This window comes from Castor canadensis, chromosome 10, assembly GCF_047511655.1.
Source record: "Castor canadensis chromosome 10, mCasCan1.hap1v2, whole genome shotgun sequence".
NCBI classification, from domain to species: domain Eukaryota; kingdom Metazoa; phylum Chordata; class Mammalia; order Rodentia; family Castoridae; genus Castor; species Castor canadensis.
In genome coordinates, this window is record NC_133395.1 from 67,053,408 (window position 1) to 67,077,515 (window position 24,108).

Sequence of the window (24,108 nt, forward strand, 5' to 3'; positions counted from 1 at the left end):
CCTGCGGATTACTAAGAATTCCTGAACATGAGGATCTCAGGGGAAAAGAACAATGGGAATTTCTGCAGTCCTTAGCTTTACCTCTCAAGATTAGCCTTCTTCTCCTTCATACTTTCTTCACAATATGAATTTTTACTCTTGCTACTTTTAGACATTTTCTATTTCTTCCTAACAGAGCATAGCATCTAGTTGAGATGGTATTCACATGACTACTTGTTGTAAGCTAATTGGTCAGTGTTTGTGCTCATTAAAACTTTGTGGGGAGTTCTGACATGTAAAGACCTTGGAAGTCATCACTCTGATTCTCAGAGCTAGGAAAAATCAACTTTTCTTAGATCCACAGACTCATAGACCCTGTATCTTTCACAAAATTTAACTAAAATTGGATCATATACATAAATATAAAATGCAAAACTATGAAACTTCTGAAGGATAATATAAGATATAATCTAGACAATCTTGGTTTTATGATGAGTTTTTAAATTTAGCGAAAAGAAAGTCCTTAAAAATGATGCAGAGATTGTTAAAATTAAAAAAAAATCTGCTCTGTGAAAGAAACGGTTAAGGGAATGAAAAGTTAATGCACAGACTAGAAGAAAGTATGAGAAAACACAAATCTGATAAGGAAGTCTTATCCAAAGTATACCAAAAATCCTAAAGTTCTACATAAGAAAGCAAATAATCCAAATACAAAAATGGATGAAAAATCTTATCTTACCAAAGAAGATATGCTGGTGACATACATTCATATGATAAAATGCTAAAAATCATGAAAAGATCCTATGTCATTTAGGAATCACAAATTAAGGCAATAGTGAGGAACCACTATGCACCTATTAGACAACAAAAATCTAAAAATCTGACAATACCAAATACTGTAGAGAACATGAAACCACTGCAACAATCATTCATTTATTGTATGAATATGAAATCATACCTTGAAATTTTGGTAGTTTCTTTTTTTGCTTATGTTTGATTTTGTTTTGAACTCTGGGCCTGCACCTTGATCCACTCCACTGGTCCTTTTTTGTGATGGGTTTTTTTCAAGATAGAGCCTTGCAAACTATATGCCCCAGCTGGCTTGGTACCTCGATCCTCCTGATCTCTGTTTACTGAGTAGCTAGGATTATAGGCATGAGTTACTGGCTCCCAGCAGTTTAACAGTTTCTTACAAAACTAAATATGGTTTTATCATAACAGCTAGTGACCAGGCTTCTAAATACTTACCTAATTGAATTGAAAACTTATGCCCACACAAAAATATGCACATGTATGTTTATAGCAGCTATGTTTCCAATCACCAAAAACTCAGAGCAACCAAAATATCCTTCAATAGGTGAATAGATAAATACACTGTTCTTCATCTATAATGTGGAATATTATTCAGCAGTAAAAAGAAATGTGTTATTAAACCATGAAAAGAAATAGAGGACCCTTAGAAACACATTGCTAAATGAAAGAAGCCGGTCAGAAAGATTAATTACTATATGATTGCAACTATGACATTCTGGGAAAAAACCCAAAACCATGAGACAATAAAAATTTCAGTGGTTGTAAGGAACTTTCAATACATGATTGAATGAATGGTTCAAAAGGTAACATTCTAAATTCTAGAACTCGTTCTAGATTTATTTATTGGCATTTTATTTCAATGGAGAATATTACCTCTTCTCTGATTTCTTTCATTCACTTATTCATTCACTACATATTTATATAATATAAATATTTAATTTATTGACTCCTATTTTATTCTGGGGTTATAATTTCATTATTATCATTAGTTATTTAATTCTCTAGTTGTCCCAGTTTGGGACAGTGAGAGCCCCTTTAAGGTGTCTTCTTAGTTCTTTTGACATTTTTACTTACTCTTGGATTGCTTCTTTTTGTTCTGACACTACAAAATGTTCCAACACACCTTATAATTTGGAATCATCCACTTTTCCAAGAGTCTTGGTTTTATTTAGTGTAGCACAGTATTCAGAAACTACCATCTGGCTTCTCGGTGTGCTGCAAGGCTTCCAGGCCTTCTTATCAGGCAGAACTAGGAATGAATATGAATACGCCCACTTTCATCTGCATCTCTGTCTAAACCCATTCATCTATATATGTTACAAACTATAAGTTGACAATTTCAATTCAATACTTCAAGGTTTATTCTTACCTTCTCCCTTTCTATGCTTTTATTTTCTCAAGTGGTGAGAGATCTGGCTCCCATAATTATCAGTCTGTTCACTTAGGTAGTATGTCTGCATATATAACTAATTTTCTAACCACATGGGTGATCTCCTTTGTCGAACCCATGCACACATGAAGGCTTGCTTCCGTCCAGCTATGACCAAATCTGAAACTGAATTCCCTCTGATTCCATGTTATTCTAACATGATTAAAGTCTCTTCTCCCCTTATACTCTGTCATAGAATAGTAGAATTTATTCCCCCTCTGTTCAGAATGATATCTACGCTATTTTGTGTGTTGCCTTTGCAGTGTTAGCTACCTAATTGGTGAGGCCCAGTACCACGTGAACATGCAGAACCCCTGTCAGAAAGGAACTTAGTATCTGCCATTGTCCCAACTGATAACCAACTGGGTGAGTCTCCCATGGATGGTAACCTCTGAGCTGGTATGCACTCAGTACCTTGATCAACTATGGGAAAGGGACTTGCACCCATCAAATGTGCCATGGTACTGCCAGCTCAGGGGCAGGATGATCAGCACCATGTCCCTTCACTAGACACTGCAAGGAATATGCAAAAGATCCTGACCTTCCACATGACCCCTGTCCAGGAGCCTCACGGGGTAGAGAGCAATAAAAGGATGCAGGTCTCTCCCTACCAATGTGAACTGGATGCTGCCCTAGATGTAGGGGGGTAGAGATTAGAGAGTGGGGGTAAAGAGGTAAGGAAAGGGACAGAGGACAGGACACAGGAATGGGATGATGGGGAGTCAGCTGTACAGAGCTTTTGCTGTGGGATCATGAAGGTGTAGGAGGTGGCATCATGTGTGACCTGGGACTGCTAGTCCCTGGTCCATGCTTTATTGTCCCATTGGACTCCACTTATAAACAGCAAAATCAAGGATAAAATTGTTTAGAATTGCAAGATGTTTACAACAGAATATTAAACTCCTAGCACAAGAGTCCTTTTGAAAGTGGAGCCCTGTGGGACCGTCCTGGTCACAGGCCCATGAAGCTGGCCCTGTATCTATTACACAGAGAGGAAAGGGAGACTCATCTTTGCCCTGGATTCTCATTTATCTCAAGACAGAAGGGCAATGGTAACAATCCATTGGAACTTTAAGTGTGATTAGTGCAAGCAGTGGAATGTGGGACACGAGGTGGAGCAAAAACACAGGTAGTGAGTAAATGAATAAGAATTATCAGCACCATAGACTCCCTGAGGGGAATACCAGGTCCTGATATCATGAGGAGGAACTCAGAGCACCAAAATTTGCAGTGTTTACATAAACACAACTATGATTATATTTAAAGACTATTAGAACTAGAACACTGGTGACACTTGTATCTCAGTGTCTAGCCTAGTCTATCAGCTCATTAGTGATTGACAACTCAAAGATTCTTCTTTATCTCTGAAATTCCTGGCATGTGTCTGGTTCATGGGAGGTACTCAACAAATGTCATCTGAATGAATCAATAAGCAGCCACATATATTCAAATATCACATTCAAGGTAATTCTGTCTAGTTAATATTCTACTTGGTTTAACTATTAGTATTATGAAAATATTACTATTTTCCCTCCTTGCTAAGTTTTGGAGCTCAGTATAACTTTATAAGTTGGCCTAGGGAAAGAATGATTATTTAATTTTTTTTTCTGAGAAGCAATTCCTTCTGAGAACAAAACAAATAGACAAACAAAGAAAACACACAAAACAAAAAGCAAATATGCACGTCAAATTTTGGAATATCCATTATCATTTGGGGGTGCACATGCAGATGTGAATGAAGTAAACAGTACACTGACAAAATAACCGAGCACCAACTAAAATAGTTTTTTACTTCTAAAGTATTGTGATGTTTTACATTCATTTATCCAGGGATGTAAGTTTTTCTAGAGAATTTCCTCAATAACTTTCTAAAGTACTAATTACAGTAAAAAGACAGGTATGAACTGTGAATATGGAGACTCCTGCTACAAGGTCACCCTTGGAGCTGGCACACTGTCTTAAGTCCTTTGTGAAAACTGTGCAAGATATTTTATTGCATTCTCTAACCCATTTCTTAATTCTGTCTTGGGAGAGGCAAGGTGGAGATGTTGAACAGAATGTTATGGGGAGAAACTTTTACACTGCCTAGTCTTTGTGTGTGTCTTCTGGGACAGCACCTTTCAGATAAATGGCAATGACAAGGACTCTTCATGGAGTCCGCCTTCAAATGTGAACCATTAAAATATATCATAATTAGACACACTGAGTAACAAACATGACAAGTTAACTTTTCCATTTTTCATATTAAATTTAGAAGATGTTTGTTATTTGTTTTTACCAAATAAATAAAAATATCATAATGGAATTCAATAAATAAAGTGTATTCATGTAGCTGTGCATATTGCATAAGAGTTGCAAAAGAAGACATTAACATGTACATGGTAGCCTACTAATTTCGTATGTGGGGGTTTTCTGGTTCTTAAAGTTTCAGATTCTAATCTGGTTATAATAACTTTTTATCAGTACTTTAATGATGTAACCAAGCTATGATTATAGAGCCAGAGAATTTACAGCCTGCATCCAATTCTCCCAGTCCACCTGTTTTGAACATGATTGATTCAGCAATTATACTTCGGTGTGGTATAAAGGATGTTGACCAGTTGGGACATGTGTGAAATATTAACTATTTCATTGTAAAAAATGGAGAGAACATGAACATTTCTGTCATCCTGAAAGCTTTCCTATATTGATTGTGTCGGAGGTTTTGCTATTGTGGGTCTTAAAACCAAAACAATCTGTGATGAAGCAACATCAGTATAAAATATTGCTTTTGTTTAAAAGATGATGTGTAAGGGATATGCTTAAAACTTAGGAAATATGGGAAGTCAGTTTATTTGAAATATTTAGACTAATGCCTGATCAAAATGCACACACAGGAGAATCCTTGATAGAAGTTCCATAACTAACTGTGCTTCTCTTCACATGATAAGCTACCAGTTTGTGGAAATACATTTCTCTTCCTGCATACAGATTGTTAAACCTTAAACTTTAAATTAAATATTAAATTATCATTGATTTACTTAGCTATACCTAACCTAATGAAGTTTTCTATTATCTAGGAACCTGCAAAAACATTTAAGTCACTTTAATTCCTCTAATGGTTCAAGGAAGAAACTCACAAGTTAATACTAGGAATTTATTTGCTCCCTATCTTTGTCCACAAAGAGGATGGCACACTCAAATGGTATAACTAAGAACAGCTTAATAAGAAGATTATTTACAAATGTGTACATTGAACTAAGGAAACCAGCAAGGGATGATATACTTCAAGACTAGTACCTGCAGAAAGCTATCACTGAGATAGCCTTTCATTTTAGATAGGAAAGGTAGCAGGCATTAGAAACCAGAAAGAAATGTCACTCCTTGCTTTAGATGTGATTGTGGTCTTAGGGGACAGAGGTGATCTGGTTTTGGGTAGGGTAACAAAGTCACCGCCAGCTGCATCTTGGCAAGGATATTCTGGTCCATTTCCTTCCATGTATAGATCTCCTGCTAATCCTATCAGTGGGTCAAATCCAAGTGGAGGTCAGAGGGGGCCTGTGCAATTCATGAAGTTCATCCTCCCAGGGTATAGAGCAGGATGGAAAAGAACCTAGTGTAAAAATACTAAGTCTCTTACACACTCAACATTCATTTCAGCCTTTCACCTTACAATAAATTTAAATCCCCCATGAGGCATATTTTCCTTTAAGAATGTTATGCTGTCAGTTGAAGACATACAATTTCTACTCTTCAGGCTGACTTTTTCACCAACATTTCCACCTTTCTCCTAAATCTGTTTGTAAATATTTTAATCTTACACACTTAAGGTACAGGTAATGCTGGACTTGCTGCAAGTATTCTAAAACCACTTCTTAAAGCAGCCATTTTTAAGAAAAATTTCAGTTTCACAAACTCAATGACATTTCAAAGCATAAATGATAACTAACCATGAATTTTTTAATGGATAACTTTTCCTTCTATTTTTTGAAAGACTGTAAATAAAATGAATGAAAGAACTATCAGTTGATGAATTTCTAGGTAGAAACATCTTAGTTGGGTATTCTAAAGGTTAAGCAATGGACAAGACTTACTGGAAATTGTAAGGAAGCAACACAGGATGGCCCCCTGTGTATTCTATCTGATACTACTCTAATTCATTAGATCACTTTGTAAGTAGAACATGGCAGAGACAAGAACCTTATTTTACCTTTTCATCTACATCTAAAATAATTTCTATTTTCTCCTTGTTCCTTGAGGCATGACTAACAGCAGTAGTTGTTTTCCTTTCTTGCTATCTGAGAAAGTGTCTCTGTTTTTCCTTTAAACTTTGATGTGGAGATGGTTGCTTCTGTACAGTTGGGGACACTAGCTATAAATAAAATGTGACAAAATGCTGAACTGAAAATTAACTGGAAAATAACAGATGAAGTCATTTGTATCAAGTCTAAATTTGGTGGTACTAGAAACTGCAATGTTGGAATTTGTGTATCTCAAATACTTCACTCATCTTAAATTCATGTTGGAGATTACATTTTTTGTTTTATATATGATGAATTTAAAAGTTTGAATGATAAGTCATTTCTTTAAAAATATTTTAATACGTGCTTCCTCTGCTTAAAGTGGATAAAGGCACCTGAGAACCCAGTAAAACTATTAGATGGAAAGTGCTAAAAATAATTTTAAGAGATAAAAAAAAATATAGCCCACAAAAGTCTGGAAAAAAAGCAAATAATATGGATTTAATAGAAACTCAGGTAAATTTAAATATTGCAGCTGGCTATGAAAGTCATGGTTGGGACATGGTCTTGGTTGAATCCGTTGTTAATAATTCAAATAGACCATGAATTAACCATTTAACTTGTCTCCTGGGCATAGGCAAGTTAATTTGTGTCAGGTTAACTTCAGATAACTTACCCTGGAGTAATGTAGCAGGTTGATATACACCACAGTGTTTAGGAAAAAAATGTTGTAAGTACTAAAATATAAAATTTGATAAGAATAAAACAATAATAAAAGATTTACCACATTATGTTTATCAATAATCTTAATAACTATTTGATAGTAGCTATTATTTACTTTAAATTTACCCAAAAAATACTGTGTCATAGTGGCCTACAATTATTGATGCTAGAATCAGTAATATGTAGATTTCAATTCTGGATTTAACATTAACCACCACTGAGTCTTGGGTTTATGCCATTTTCTCTGGGTCTCTTTTCTTAGTTGTATCACTTATACCTCAGATGGTTTTTGGGATCATTAAATGAGAAAGAACTTCAGAGAGGGCCTGGGACAGAGTAGAAATTCAATAAATTTTAGTTCACACTTTTTTACCTTCCCTTTTGCATTCATTTAATTCAGAAACCATGACAAAACATAAAGTAAACTAAGATTTGAAAAGCAACAAAGAACTGGGGGCATCATTCAAGTAATAGAGCATTTGCTTAGCAAGTGCCATGCCCTGAGTTCAAAACCCAATACTGACAAGGAAAAAAAAGCCCATTAAGAAAGGACAGCTATTATAGAAATGATAGAACTAGAACAGAAATCTAACAAAAACATTTCCACTTACTTATTTTTAGCACATTTGTTTAATATTCACAATGTATCAGATACTGATCTAAACACTTCACAAATATTAATTCATTTAATTCATATAACACTACTATGAGGTAGAAGTGTTAGTTCTCATTTTATAGATTTGGAAATTGAAGCCAAATAGGTTAAATATTAAGAAATAATAGTAAAAATAAATCCAGACATTCTGTTTCCAGAATGTTCTTAACCACTGTAAGTTCTATACTTATGTGATGATGATATAAGAATGACTAACATTTGGATTCATATGTGGTACTGATAGGTAGCAGTTAGACGTGGGCCATGCGATGTGCAAAGAAAACTCTAAGATGAGAATCCTTAGTTCAGTGTGTATAAGCTGAGAGCTCTGTTATCTCTCTCTCATTGCTTATTTTCTTACCTGCTGGAAGCTAAACTTTTCTAGACCTAGGCTTCTGGTTCTACATCCTTGTGAAATACCCGCAACCCCCCAGGGAGAATCCTGGTGAGACCTGATAAAGAGAAGTCCCATACTGCCATATCTTCCTAAGGAATAACTTTGCTCTGGTTAATCATTTATACTCCCTTGCACTTGATTCCAGGTAAAGGGCAAAAAAGTTCTGGTTTAAACAGGTTTAGGTGGACCACTTTGACTCAGAGTTGCCTTTAGCCCATTACCATGTCATTCTAATTTTATCCTACATTTAAATTTTCTCCCTCCTCCCATTGTGTCTTTTTTTTCTTAGGTGATCACATGTGTAGAGTGATTCTTGGTGCTTGGTAATTCTTTCACAAGTTTCATGTCAATCACTTTTGGTAGGCTGATCCTCAGGAGGAACTAGACCCTCCAAGTCCCCTAAATCTCGATAAAAACCTATGCTTGGGTGTATGTCATGGTCCTTCTCAATCTCTCTTTCTGAGGTACCCCACTTTCATCTCTAAAGTGCCTTTTCTAATCTAGTAAACCATACTTTCACTGTGCTTTATGTCTTGCCTGAATTATTCTCTTGCAGCATGCAAGAATCTAGATAGCTACACTGACCCTTCTGTAACACTATGCTCTTTCTAAGTGATATATAAGTTTATATATGGTTTATAAGTTTATAATATGGTTACTATACTGTCTTACAGATGAAAAATATGAACCACAAAGGTGTTGGGCAGCTATACTGTCCTAATGTAGAAGGATTAAAGAGTGTATCATTACATAAAATTTGTCTTGTTTCACTACTGTAAATGTTTGAATAGATTGGGTCTTGCTTTGGTTCAAATGTTAACCATTGTTTATGGTATACAATTTGATGATTACTTTTCCATTAACAGAAGACCTATTAGCTCAGAATACTAATATGTTTTTGGCCTTCTGAAAACCTCTTTTAGTCACTGGCAAAGACAATGGACTCTATTTGCACTTGGTAGGATACTGTTTCTATAGCAACCTGCTACCTTGCAAGGCCTGTGCCATCCTCCCTTTAAATTATGCAAAGTCCATTTTCACTCTGACTAAGCATGGCTAAGACTGTGGCACTGAAAGGACACTTTGTGTGTACCTATTAATTCTACTTGTGCAATAATATGGTGCATTTAACACCTAAAATATTTCCTTTTTCCTATTCTCCACAAGTTTGCATCTCCTGTCCACTTACCTTACAACTCATCTCTTTACCTTTGTTTCTCTTCCCTTGTCTTCTAATTCATCCTCCTGCCATACTGGCATCATCCTTCCAAAATAGCTTGGGATTTTTCCAGTTTCTCCTTGTTTTCAAATATCTACTATGAAATAATGTCCAAAATGTCCTGATATGACACAAAGTATCCTAAAATAAATTAGAAGTTTAAGGAGATATAGTAAATAAAAGGGTATATAGTAAATTAATGCTGAGTCACAACTTGATTTATTTGATTATAGTTATTACTAACCCCAAAGAAGCTAAAACCATGATCTTGAAATAAATTATCTAGAGTAGGCAACAATAAGTACCCACAAGTTTACCTGTAAATTACATTCTTGGATTATTTCTATCTTAGAAGTTTGTAAAACATGGTTAGTGTTATAAATATTTATAATGGCAGGAAAAATAGGTTGTGTAACTTAATTTTTCGGAAAATAACTATAAACAAGTAATGCAATGTAAATAATGAGTTGACAAAAAACAGATGCTTAATAGATAAATAATTTAAGCTATTCATATGTTTCATTTTTGAAATACTCTAGTTAGAAATTGTGATTAGGTAATAGGAAGGAGTTTTTATATCTTTGGAAAGTGCTTCTACAACTTTATACAACCCACACTCCAACTCTAGCTGTGAAATTGTTGCTCAGTTTGAATTCTCCACCCATAGAACAAGCCATTATGATAAAATGAAAAACAAGGAACATGCACCCCATCATGTTCTTAGCAAAACTACATGGCATAAACTCATGCTACAGGGTTCCAAATAGTCCAAGCTATTTTAGAACAACAGTGTCTATTTTTCAGCCTGAATTACTGCAATTTCAGTAGCAGCTGTTGCACTGAAAATTATAATGGTCAACATTTAATCAACACAATGTTTTTTTACCCCTTCATCAATCAATCATTTGCTTCAGTTGCCATAAAAATCTCAAACTTTAGTTGGCAGTTAGTAACTTTGACAGCTTCATTATAATCTGGAGTGACCTACTGATCTCCCATTATTTCCCACTACTTCCTCACATGCAAGCTGGGCTCTGTTTCAGCAGTTCCCTAACACAGCAGCCTCCCTTCTCTGTCTCTTGCTTCACACTTCTACAAAACCATCTGTTTTTCCCCTACTTGGTACAAACACTGTCTTTTTTGATATCAAAAGCTAGTCTCGCCTCCTCAAGAAACTTATCTTCATGTATGCTAACTTGGTTGACTTTGTAGGACTTCCCCATCTCTAGACTTCTGTAAGTCTCTTAATTTCATACCTTAATTGAATATCATTCTTTTCTTCACTAACATGATTGCAAGGAAGGTAAGCAAGAATTACATCACATATTCTTCTAGGTCCTTTGCAGGATGTAAGAGTGGCTCAACACAACAAAAGTCTTGGCATGTCTTTGTGTGTTGATATTTTATCTTAACTTCACATTTTACTCTCAGGGCATCACCCTTGTACTAAAGTCATTTATAGATATCTGAGTTTTCTGCAAGTAACTTGAGTTTATCCAGGCATTTCAATCATTCCTTGAGTACTTACTGTGTATCAAGTAGTGTGCAAGGTACTGGAGAAAACAAAATAAGAGAAATCTTTGCCACTCTAAAGAGCACACCAGTATGGTGACATTCTGGAAACAGATGATCATATGAGATGGTGTAAGAGGCACTTAAACTGTGTTTGCTAAAAAGCCTTGACTCCTTACTTGGGCACATGAATTAACTAAAAACAGAAAAAGCTTGGCATGCCTGCCTCCATTTTGTATTTGTATCTAAGCCATTCTCTTTGCAGTCACTTAACAATTACCTTGTATTCCAGAAAGGACAAAACTGATAACATCTTTATGACAAGAGACTGAAACTTCCCATAAGGAACTAGAGGAGACTTGTAGGACAGCTACCCCTCCAAAAGAGGACAATTATCTATAATGATGAGGAGCAATCAGCTCATGGGAATCAGATGTTCTCCTCAAGTGATGACAATGATAACATCTTCTCCAGAACCCCTCTGGGAACTAAGATAACGGTCAACCAGAACACACCTGTGATTGGGACTTTTTATTGCTACCTTTGTCTCTTGCCTCCAGTTCTTTTGTTTACTTAAACCTATAGCTCATGTCTGCACAGTGAAAATGGCTGGATATGAGCTGAGTACTTATTCTGCCTCTTCCCAAGGTGAGCCCTAAGCTGTATAATAAACCTCCTTTCTCTGTCTTCACCATGTCTCTTTATTTGGTATTTAGGGGTGGTTGGCTGGACTTGACATATGGAATATCAGGAGTTTGGGGTTTGGGTCCAAACTGGTTTAAATAGGATGGGGACCATAGCAGTTGTGTTATTGGAGCCCCTGACCAAAAAGCCTGCTTAGGGTCTGAATGCTCACTTGCATTAAAAGAAGAGAGAGAGAGAGAGAGAGAGAGAGAGAGAGAGAGAGAGAGAGAGAGAGAGGCAGAGTGAGTGAGTGAGTGAGTTTTGGCCAAAAGTGGGGAGAGAGAAATTCTGAATCTGTCTCTGCTTTGCCCACAGAAGTGTTACAACTTAGAGAAAAGATGAAACAAAAGCCAGGAAATAATGCATGGAGATAAATGAATCTTTCTTCTAGCTTCAGGGATCCTGTGATGGCCCATCTTCATGCCAGTGTGACATTTCTTACAGGAATGCTAATTTCTAGCTCCCTGTCCAATCCTGAAAGGCACATGAAAGGGCTGAGAGAGCTCAGAGGACAGATCCACTAACCTTGTTGTTCAGCAAGGAAAGGACATACTGGTTGAGTAAGACAACATGAGTGGATGAGACAGCCTGAGGAAGAAATTTGAACAGAGTAGTAGCTCATGAGAATCCACAGATAAAGGAAGCAAAACATGATGTAGTTAAGGAACAGGAAAGTAGCAGGGTGAGAAGGCACCATAGTGGTGTCAGAGAAGGTTGAAAATGTGGGTTCGTGCCAGAAAACTGATCAATGATAAAGAGGGTCTCATTAAGGCGTTCCCAGTTTGGGCAGATATTATTACTTGGGAAATGAAAAATTATATATGGACCTAGGTCCACAACAGAACCATCAGGGATGAAACAAAAAAGTAAACAGGGCAATAATATCATAGCAGTTTTCAGGAAACTGATATTTTGATCACTCTCTTCCTCTTCATTATTTTGACATGGAACAATTTCAATTTTCAATACTTTTACCTGATCATTTTGTTAAAATGTCTACAGAAATAAAATAGATGATGATATGTGTTTTTGAGCACTTGGTAGATGAAAGGTACTTTACAAATATTACCCATTTTGAGGGGGGCAACTGGTAAGCAATCACCAGTGATTTCATTCCTTAGTACAGCCAAAAAATTAACTCCCCCCAAAACCAAACATTACTTATTATACATCACCCCTATAAACTTATCCATGGTGTGAATGATTAATTGAGCACTGAGAGGTTAGTTAACTTGCCCAAGTTCACAAAATATGAAAGGATGAAGCAGGGATTTGAATCCAACCATCCTGACTCAAGAACACTAGCTTTAGATTGCTGCTAACATACAGTTACCCTGCCAAGTACAAAGGTGGCTTTATCACAACTTCAGCCTGTGAACAAAATTTCCAGGTTGCCACCCAAATGAGGTCTTCAGTGGAGGCTCTTGAGCCTGGAAAGGAAAGCTGAAATAACAGTAGAGAAAAAGAAAGTAAAGACACTCCCAAAAGCTGTTCTTTCTTTCAACAAGGCTTTCACATAGATAAGCAGCTCCTAATGGTTTGAGCAATTGTTTACTCAGAGTGGTGAAGGCACTGCTTGCTGCTCGACTTGTAGGTGAGCACTTCCTGTGTGAGATCCTTCCACACCATGTCTTCTACTTACACTTCTTTGATACTTCCTCCTGTGTTAATCAAAGAAGTGTCCATTTATGGAACAGGCAGATTGTAGCAATTCCTGAAAGCAAATATATACCTGTTATATATTTATTTTTTAATATTTTCTCTGTGCTCCATTGTTTTTCTGATTTGACAATCATATTATTAAATAGTATATACATACTTTAATATGTTGATGGTGGTGAGAAAATTTAAAGCATTACTCATGAAACAGAGAATTTGATTTGTCACTAGTATTTGAAGTTCAGAAGCAAAGATAAGCCTATATTTTCTTTGAGTATTTAAAAACAATGAGTTAAGTGGTTATAAATAAAGAAGCATGCTACATTTAATAAATATCTTTTAAATGTTTTAAAATTTTGGCTTAGATTTTTAAAAAAGAAATATTGTGATGTTAACATTCTGATATATTGTTTTAGATAAATCATTGGAAGCAGGCATTGACTATAATAATTTTATGCAATATTAAGTTCAAATTATGATCATAAAGATAAAATTTTATTTCTTATATTTAAAATTTACCTTCATATGTCAATATATTTGAACTATGTATAAATACTCAATATAATTATCAAATAAATGGTAGAAAATAGCACTATCTTATTCATACACATTTTAGTCTTTAATTTACACCAACTATTTAACACAAGTTGAAAACATTGATTTTATTTGCTTGTATTTGTTTTATTTATTATTATTAAAATATAATTGAGTATTTTTAGATACTGAATGCCTTTGAAAAAATATTCAGTCTCTGAATTTGGATATCTAAAGGCATAGAAAAGTTACATCAGAAAAGGAACTTTCTAAATTGATAATCCTGAAAGTGAAAGTTACAAAAATGTAATTAGGATAATCTGAATGACATTCTTTCTTCAACTACATAATTTTAAGCTCACTTCATTTCTTGAGCTCCACTGAAGAATGGTGTGACCATAAGACTAACAGCTCACCAATGGGATGGAAATAGGAAAAAAATGTATATACATATATAATTATATATTATATAGTATTTTTATGTATTATAAATTATATATTATATAGTGTTATTATATATTATATATAATATTATATATTATAAATTATATATGTCTTCTAGCTCTGTTTATTTACCCAATTTCTGGTAACCTGAAGGAGATGCTGAAACTCTGTCTCATGTTGAGTGTAAGGCCATTGTCTAGAGTTAGTGGTACCAAAAGCTTTAAGATGCTTGAGTCCTTAGGGAATTTTTTGAGCAATGCTATCACATCTGGATTGTCTGCTCACAAGAAATTTTAAGTGTGAGAAAAAAAACATTTTAAAATCTACTGTTTTTTTCTCCTTTTCTCTTTCTGCTTTTACTTAAAGCAGAAGGTAATCCAAATTAAAACAAATTAAGAACCAAAAACTCAATAGACTTGGTTAGATCAAAAAGAATTAACCTAGAAGGTAACACACATGCACAGGAAATTAATGTGACTCAACTCCCTGTATAGCTATCCTTATCTCAACTAGCAAAAACCCTTGTTCCTTCCTATTATTGCTTATACTCTCTCTTCAACAAAATGAGAGATAAGGGCAAAATAGTTTCTGCCGGGTATCGAGGGGGTGGGGGAGAGAACGAGAGGGTGGAGTGGGTGGTAAGGAAGGGGGTGGGGGCAGGGGGGAGAAATGACCCAAGCATTGTATGCACATATGAATAATAAAAAAATAAAAATAAAAATAAAAATAAAGAAAAATGTGAAATAACCGAACACTGAAATTGCCAAACATAGAGGCTAACAGAAGGCTATGCAGGTTGACAAAGTAAGTTCATCCAGCAATTTAAAAATCATTTTAATTTTTTAATGGTGAACTTTATCATACATGGAAAAGGACATACAACACACATGTACAATTTAAAGAACTGTCCAAAAATGAACATCGATATGCCCACATCTAAAATTAATACTTAAAGAATCCCTACTAGTATCTGTAGAGGGATCCGTGTGCTTCTCCCTAAAGCATCACTCTCTCTCTCTACATCCCCAAGGCAAATGTTTCCCTGACTTTGTGTTATTCAGTTAATTGCATTTTTTGCAATGTACTGTTCTCCCCAAATAATGTCAGGAAAGATTGCTTAATTTGATTTTTGTTTAGTATGACAAAAATGGAATCATACCAATCCTTTATTTTGAATAGTGAAAGAGAAGAAAATACATAATTGACTAATTAATTCAAGTTTGACATTTCCATGGAATGTTTTGGCACCATAGAGCCACCAAGAGCTTTCCCCAAGGATAAATGAGTCAGAAGATCCTTCTGACTTCAAAGTTCTCAAAAAAATAGTTATTGATTAGTGGAAAACAGCAAGTAGTTTTGACTTGATCCACTTAGACTGAACCAACAGGTGTGGTGCAAAACATGAGAATATGTTCTCATAGCTTTCATATAATTTTTTCTGTTCTATCATTTTTTGCTGTATTTTTGCTCTTATTGGTACTCCTCATTCTAGGAGTGTGACATTGATTTTTAAAGTTAAATTATTATTAGGATTCCTTATGTGCACAATATTAAAATATGCATGTAAATGAATTTCTAATTTGTGTTAGGTCTTAAGCATTTTGATTTTTATGAAACAGAAGTGACAATTGCTTGGAAACAACTTGCTTTTATTAAATCTAGTAGGTTAGTCATTAAATTAAGCATCTCTTGGGAATTGATTTTCTGATGTTAGTAATTATCATTATTTTGACTATGAGGCAGTTAAGTTTTATGTTTAACATTTGGTATTGTTATGTAAGTTACTGACTCATGAAATAAAACCAAGGTCCCAAATTGTAATTGTGTGGCATACTTAAAAGAAACCAAAAAATTAAAAAGAAATAGGAACTAAATGAATGGTTATATAAGTCATGTAGAATTTATTAGTAATGATATTGATAAGCCAGAGCACCTCATTGTATTGGTATGAATTAGTTTAGTTGACTTCTCACAGTAATTACTAAAGTGTGTCTTTCCTTTTTATAAAGAATGTCAACTGATTTTTTTATATTAGTAATGCATACATCCTGGGATAAGAAAACAAATATAAAACGTATGGTGTATATGAGGGCAGAGACATATGCAACCACATATGCATCGCTCATCTCAGCAATGTTGATGTGACCTATTACTAGAGAACTTCTTAAATGCAAGTTCTAAACTCATCAGTTTGGGTTATTGTATCCCGTTTTCATCCATAGATAATCTGATGCCATCTTTTTGTCTCACTCCCTGGGGTCCTAATGGTCTAAAAGTTGCTGGGAAGTATTAGTATCTTCCCAACATTCTAGTGAAATACATTTATCACAGAAATATCCTGTGATGCATAAGAGGAAGAGCACTCAATCATGCGTCCTGAGTTGGAACCGTGACATGGTAACAATTTGTGTGATCTATGGTATGTGCTTAAGTTCTTTGGTCCTCAACCTTCTCATCAGTAAAGTAGGAAAAAGAGAGCTGGGCACCGGTGGCTCAGGCCTGTAATCCTAGTTACTAGGGAAGCAAAGATCAGAAGGATCATGGTTTAAAGCCATCCAGGCAAGTAATTCATGAGGCCTTACCTCAAAAAACCCATAAAAGGGCTGGTGGGATGGGTCAAGGCCCTGAGTTCAAATACCAGTACAGCAAAAAAGTAAGAAAAAATAATTTTTACTGTGGTTGTTGTGAGGATTAAATAAGAGAACACATTCTAAATGCTTTGAAAAGAGCTCAGAATATCCTAAGTACAAAAACCATCAGTTTTATCATCATGCCAAATGACACTGAGAATTTATAGAGTGGCAAGTGAGCCCAACAACATTTACTTACAATATAAAATAGCTATCCTTATCTCAACTAGCAAAAACGCTTTGTCTTTCTTATTATTGCTTATGTCTTCTCTTCAACAAAATTAGAGATAAGAGCAGAACAGGTTCTGCATGGAAGCAAGGAGGGGTGGGTGGGAGAAGGAGGGGGCAGGGGGCAGGGGGGAGGAATGGCTCAAACAATGTATGTGTATGTGAATAAATGAATAAAAAAATTTTTAAAAAAGAGAATTATAACCTCGTATAACTATGAACAGTAAGTGCCCCTAAGAGACCGCAGTCTTAATCATTGTTCTCCTCTCTTTCTTAGAAAAATCTTAAATCACACAAAAAAAACCTCTCATAATACCAAGAATTATGGCACTGGACATTCAAAAATTAAGCTGTGTCTGTATTTTACGTTCTTAGTATCGGACACACTTTATAAACATCTTAGCCCTAAGGGTTATTTTAGAATGCTTGGTTAAGGCTATGTCTTAGCCATCTTTGTATCCAAGCTGTCAGCCTGTCTTACAGATAATGGATTCTCGAGAAGTGTTGCTTAAAAGTTCAGTTTCTGTGTTTTGGTCTGTCTGTTTCACATGATAAGCCATGGTCTGAAAGCATTCTCATTTCTTCATTCCATTGTCCTACTGATGATTAGCTTGGCTACTAGGCACGCATAAAATGGGCATAATTTTTACATATCTTATTTTCAGTTGTACCAAAATTCTGAATTTCTCCAGGGTATGATGCCATTTCAGTTTATTCTATAAAGTTAAGAATACTCTGGCATTAAAAATAAACAAAGAATCGAATGAGATTAAAATGTTGCATTAGTGACCGCATTCATTATCCTACATCTCCAATAGAGTGTGCTGCATACACACCACATTGTATCATGTTACCATTACACAGTGGTAACAGCATAGGACAATAGTGGTATTTCAGATTTATTTCAACTGCTTGATTCTCTTGATTTCATTGAAGTGATGAATAGGACTATATTCCTTAATGAAAACAAAACAAATGGTCAGTAATATTAATGCTATGTAGTGCATGGGTATTTAAATAAATATTTCTTTTGAATATGTTCAAAAATAGAAAAATTTATACAGCAATTGAGTTTTTCTTTTTATATGGGTTCACTGTTCAACATCCTACCTATTTAATTTCACATGAATATAAACTTAAAGCTCTTACTAGTTTATGTACAGGGAAGCTATACACTCTTTGCTTAATTATAATTAATATTTTAAACTTTCCATATTAAAAGAAGAAACATGTGCCCTTACATTTTCACAGGCTAGAACTCACTATATATATTTTGATTGTATTCCAACACTAATAAAAACTGCCTCAAAAATGTGATTATAGGAATATATTCTATTTATTCAATCTGGTATTTGTCAAAATTATCATGATGTGACATATAAAATTGTCATCAGCAAGCAAAAAAATCAGGATAGACAAAAATTGTGCTAAAATTATCCCAAATGATTAATATCTATTCATCTTATATTTTTATTGGAATATTTCAACATTTAAACACATTAACTCTTCTGTAACAATTTAGGAAAAAGTGTCTTTGTGATTTTATTTCCTTCTGGTGTGTGCATCTGTATGCACTTGTGTCCTATGGGAAACTGACAATACACATGAATAAATAAGAATGCGTGTTTAGGCTGCTTAAAAGACTTATAGTCTGGCAGTGTGTTGGATTTTAGGTTTCTACCCAATATGGCAACAATTTTGAACTCAGAGACAGTAGTAGACTTTTGTCATTCTTTCTGACTGCATACTATCTGAATTCTTTGCCTATATTAGGATAATATTGTGAGAGTTTATGAGTCCTATGCACAGCAGAATGAACTTTATCTACAGAAACTAAAAATGTTAGACATTTATTTTCCCATCTATCTTTCATCTAGGCATTGAAACTATGACAATCACATACACCTGCCAAAAAGGCAGAATCGGAAACACATTGGGCCCAAAGAAGCAGAACCTGAGTTGCTTCCAGTGGTAATTCTCAGCTCAGCATGACTTACAGTACAAACTGCAGTACTTAGGAGAGGCGGGGAGATAAGTTTCCTCTTCAGATTAGTTCTATGTATGACTTAGGCTCTTGTCTCAGCTATATAACAAAAAACATGGCTCTCCTGTCCTCCTGTTGATTCTATAAGATGCTTAATTTGTTTCAACTCACATCAAAGCTAAATTCTGTTTCTACTCAATTACACAAAATGTTGATGTACTTGTCATTTGAAATTATTTTTCTCAGTAAATGGAATTTATTTCTCCTTTTCTCCATTAATGTAGGATACAGAATTTTAATTGATTGCATAAATCACAGGGGAACAACCCAAAGACTCAGGGTGGTCAGATGAGGTATAGTGAGCAAAGCAGAATTGTGTTGTGGTTAATACAGGTGGGTGACACTAGATGAAATGAGAAGAAAGAAAGCTCTACAAGGAACTCTGAAAATGAATTTGAGCAAGTCCATGAACAATGTCCAGAGGACAGACCCTGGTATAATAAAGCAAAGATAGTGTGAGACATGATTAACACATATGCAAAATGTTTAGCAGTGTGAAATAAGTAAGGAAAAGAGAATTATAAGCCAACAAGATATTTTCTTATCACTTATTCTTTGATGAGGAAAAATAAAAACATATATCAAAATCCCACAAAAGTTATACATAATTTTGTTGAAAATATTTTGAGTGTAAGCTGTATATACTTTTCATTCTTTTATGTAGATGTTATTAACTAACAAAGAAAAGGAACGAAGGAGGTAGGGACAAATGGAGAGAGGGAGGAAGGGAAGGAGCAATGAATGGGAAGAAGGAGAGAGGAAGGAAGGAAGGGGTGAGAGAGAGACAGACAGAGGCAGACATAGAGACAGAGACAGAAAGAAACAATAGATAACTAACATTCTCATTCTCTGTGAATTCTGTAATGTATTGAAGCTCCTAAGTAATTTCCTCAGCCAGTGCACACATTTCTTTGCATGTACTACTATACTTGGGTGAGGTGCAGAACTGTGGTCTTCTCTTAGAGTTTCCTTCTTCTTTGCAAAGCAAACCATTCTGATTGCTAACTTTTTGCCTGTGCTGACTTTGAACTATGATTCCCTTAGCTCTGCCTTCTGAGTAGTGTATACTTATATTTCTGCTTAGCATCTATTTAATTTAGAGCTGGAGGCATTTAAGTTATTTTAACCTTGGTCCCTATTGATCACTATTGAGAAATTCTAAAAAGGCTTGGAAATTTTGGAGGATTTTCATTATGAGTTTCAACTGTATTTACTAATAATACTGTAGCCCAATTACATTTGTCTGAACTATTTAGTTACATTTGTTCCAGGAATGTTCTGTGTTGCTTAGACTAAGTCATAGATGATAATATTGTTTATTGGGCTGAATTTTACAAGGTGGGGAAATTAGTATCCAACTACCTACTAAGTAAATTTTACCAAAGCTTCCATTTTTCACCTTTTCCAAGTGGTGTATTTCATATATTGCAATAAGGAAAGAAAAGTCAGGTTTACAAAATCCTGGCTCTCAAATTATGTTAAAGAATAATCCAATATTATATCATCTAGCTTTTGCTGTATTAAAGCCATTGCAAAACATAGAGGCTTAAAATTCTTTATGCTCAGATTTTGGAGGATCAACTTTATTTAAGTAGTTATTCTGGTCTGGGACAGCCGGGTTTGATATTGTCCAGACATACTGTTTTTTCTGCAGTCAGCTGTGGTCTCCTAGAGATAGTGAGCCTATGGTAGGCTCACAGGAAGACAGGGGAGTTGAAGTTTCTTTCCACATGGTCTTTCTTCCTCCAGCAGGTTACCTGGCCTGGGACTTGATGACACAGTAGTGCAGAGTTTCTAATGAGAGCTTTTGAGTCCTAGGATTGGAACTGTCTCCTTTATGTTCTATTAGACAAAGTGGGTTTTAATGTGAACTCTGATTCAGATTCACTGAGAGAATTACATTCCACCTCTTGATTAGAAGAGCTACAGTCACTTTACAAGGAGGCATGAGTACAGACAGGAGAATAACAAGTCATTTTCCAGAGATGTTGTTAGATTTGTCTTCATGATTTGGTTAAAATGTTGTAGGTGACTACAATTAGACTTTCATCCCCTCCTCACTCCAAGAGGAAATCAAAGGGGTCAGAAACGTTCATCTCTGAAGCAGAGAAATGACAATGTACACAGGACTAAGTGCACAGGATCTCCTAGACCACTAGGACTATTCTTTGTCCCCGCAGCTTTTGCCAGGTCAGGTATGCAAGAAAACAAGAATGTTTGAAACAACTCCATTGTTAGCATATGGCTGAATTCATGAAGGTAATATATGAAAGATGCTTAACATTACCATTGCCTAGGCATGAAGGAATTAAAAACAAAAGAAACAGGAACAGCAAAAAATAGCAAAACCATTGACAGAGATACAGTATTTGAAGTTTTAATATTTCCCTTATTGTGCATAAAAGACTGAAAGTAAGATACAGCCTTCAAAAGTTAGTTATTTTTAAATTTGGCAGTTTTCAAAATGACCTTGACTTTAAAACATGATGGTCATCATTACACCCATTTTCCTTTGGTGTAGATTAAAATAGAAGTCCTTTGAAGGTTCAAGTCTCATTTATCTGGTTTGTCTCTCTATGTCAGTTGTCTGGGATGATGCTCAATGTGATGGGTGCTAAAAGCAAAACATTTTAAGTGAACCAACAAATGAAAGGAACTTCTTTTTGTTCCTCAGCAAACTTATTTGTCTATACTTTGATTTTATGACAAGATCCAAAATCATGGAAGTGAAGTTGAAAGTGACTGAAAATTAAAATATCCTTTCTCAGGACATATTATTTGCCACAATCCAACAGTTTATTTTGTTTCCAATGCAAAGTATAAAGTCTTTAAAAATTGTAAAGATATGAGACTTTTAATTATATGCAAACATTGTAACATATATGAGTATATTTATGATCTAGAAGCGTCAGTGTAGAATGGCTCCCAAACATTATAGAAAGGTGGCGAGTGAGGAAAGAAAGAAGAAAAATCTTGATAATGTTTTTCTTCCCTCCATAAAAAGATAATTAAAGTTAGATAAAAATATTTTTGGCAGTTGTTATCTAATAATAGATTCACAGAACACAAAACCATAGTTAAGCCTATTTTATTAATAATTTTCTCATGAATTTGAAACAAAACTGAAGCATAAAACATTTGTGCTCTGTCTCTGGCACTGCAGTGTTTGCTATTACCATCTTGTGAAAAGCTACAGAAAGGTTTGAGTTTTGGGGAAGTTTTGAGTTCCTTATCTGACTGAGTCATCCTCCATTGACATCTAGAGGGCAGAGGGGACCATTTTTCCCATATCAATATACATTTTCAAGGAGAATATTAAGTGAATCAATGTTCAGATGTCTGAGAGACGTAGTCTACATTTTTGGCTTAGATAAAAACATTTCCACAAAACCAAAATGTTCTGCATTGAATTTTCAAAATTTTAGCTGACTTTCCATGTTAGCATAAATCTCTAGTTGCAGTGTACTCTTCCCCCATGCTATCTGCACAGATGAACAATAGCCATGTGACATATGTAGGTTCTACTCTTCAAAATAACATTAATTTTTTCAAAATCAAATGTTGTTAATCACTGTTTCTCTTTTCAGTTGTTAAGCAGCTTTTTATTGCTGTGATTGTAAGGCCTATGAACACTAAGTAAAATGGTCTTTCAAGTCTAGAAAAATAGCTTTGATTTTTCAAATCATGTGCAGAAAAAGATAAATGAAAAGGTATCTGGTGAAATTTACTAAGTTTCAAAAGTCTTCATTATAGACATTTTCAATATGCGATTGATATGAATTATATTAAAAATAGCTTTAGTAATTAAATATTGAAATGGAAAAGTACCAAGGGGCTTTTGCCTAAAGAAATATTTCTGTGACATTAAAGTTTATAAAAGTAAGTTTCAGATCCAAATAAATATCATGGATCATGTGTTTGACAGAAAAAGCTTCCAGTGTCTGATTTTACTGAGGAATTACTGACCTTCCTCTTTTTGAGTACACTGCACTCAACTGAATAAAGGGATTGCCTTTATTTCTATTTCTATTTATTTAGCTATTGATTTCTTTAGTGGGAAGGTGTTTTTCAGAGCCCACACTGACCTTGACTAACTAGGTAGCACAGGCTCACCTCAAATTCAAAATCTACTGCCTCTACCTTCCAAGTGCTGGGGTGATAGAAGTGAATCACCACACCTGACTGCATTGCCTCAAGAACACCACCACCACCAAATGCTGATGAGGATGCAGGGAAAAAGGAACCCTTACACACTGCTGGTGGGAATGTAAGTTAGTACAACCACTTTGGAAAACAATATGGAGGCTCCTTAAAAAACTAAACATAGATCTGCCATATGATCCAGCAATACCACTCCTAGAGATACCCAAAGGAATGCGACTCAGGTTGTTACAAAAGCACCTGCACACTCATGTTTATTGCAGTCCTATTTACAATAGCCAAGCAATGGAAATAGCAAAGATGCCCCACTACCAATGTATGGATCAAGAAAATGTGATATTTATACACAATGGAATTTTATTCAGCCACAAAAAGATGATATTTTGTCATTTGCAAGTAAATGGATGGAACTGGAGAACATCATTTAAGCGAAGTTAATCAGGCTCAGAAATCCAAAAATCTTATGTTCTCCCTCATATGTGGATTATAGACCTAAAACAAATGCAGTGATATTATTGGACATGAGTCACACACTAAGTGGAGAACATGCATGGGAGAAATAGGGAAAGGAAAAGAAACCTAAAACTTGAATGTGGTTGATGTGCTCACTGTTGATGAACAAATAAAGTAATCTTAAACTGGCAGAGGCCACTATGCAAAGAAGTCTGGTAAAAATGAACCAATGTGGATAGCAATACACAAGTGCATGGAAGCAACAGTCTCTCTGAATAGCTATCTTTATCTCAAACTAGCAAAAATGATGTTTTTCTTATTATC

General features: G+C 35.0%; 1 pseudogene; it reads left to right on the forward strand.

The window, feature by feature from the left end:
- The first annotated feature begins 2,646 nt into the window (after positions 1-2,646).
- Positions 2,647-24,108, forward strand: part of LOC109678989 (transcription initiation factor TFIID subunit 9-like) — a 100,311-nt pseudogene continuing 78,849 nt past the window's right edge.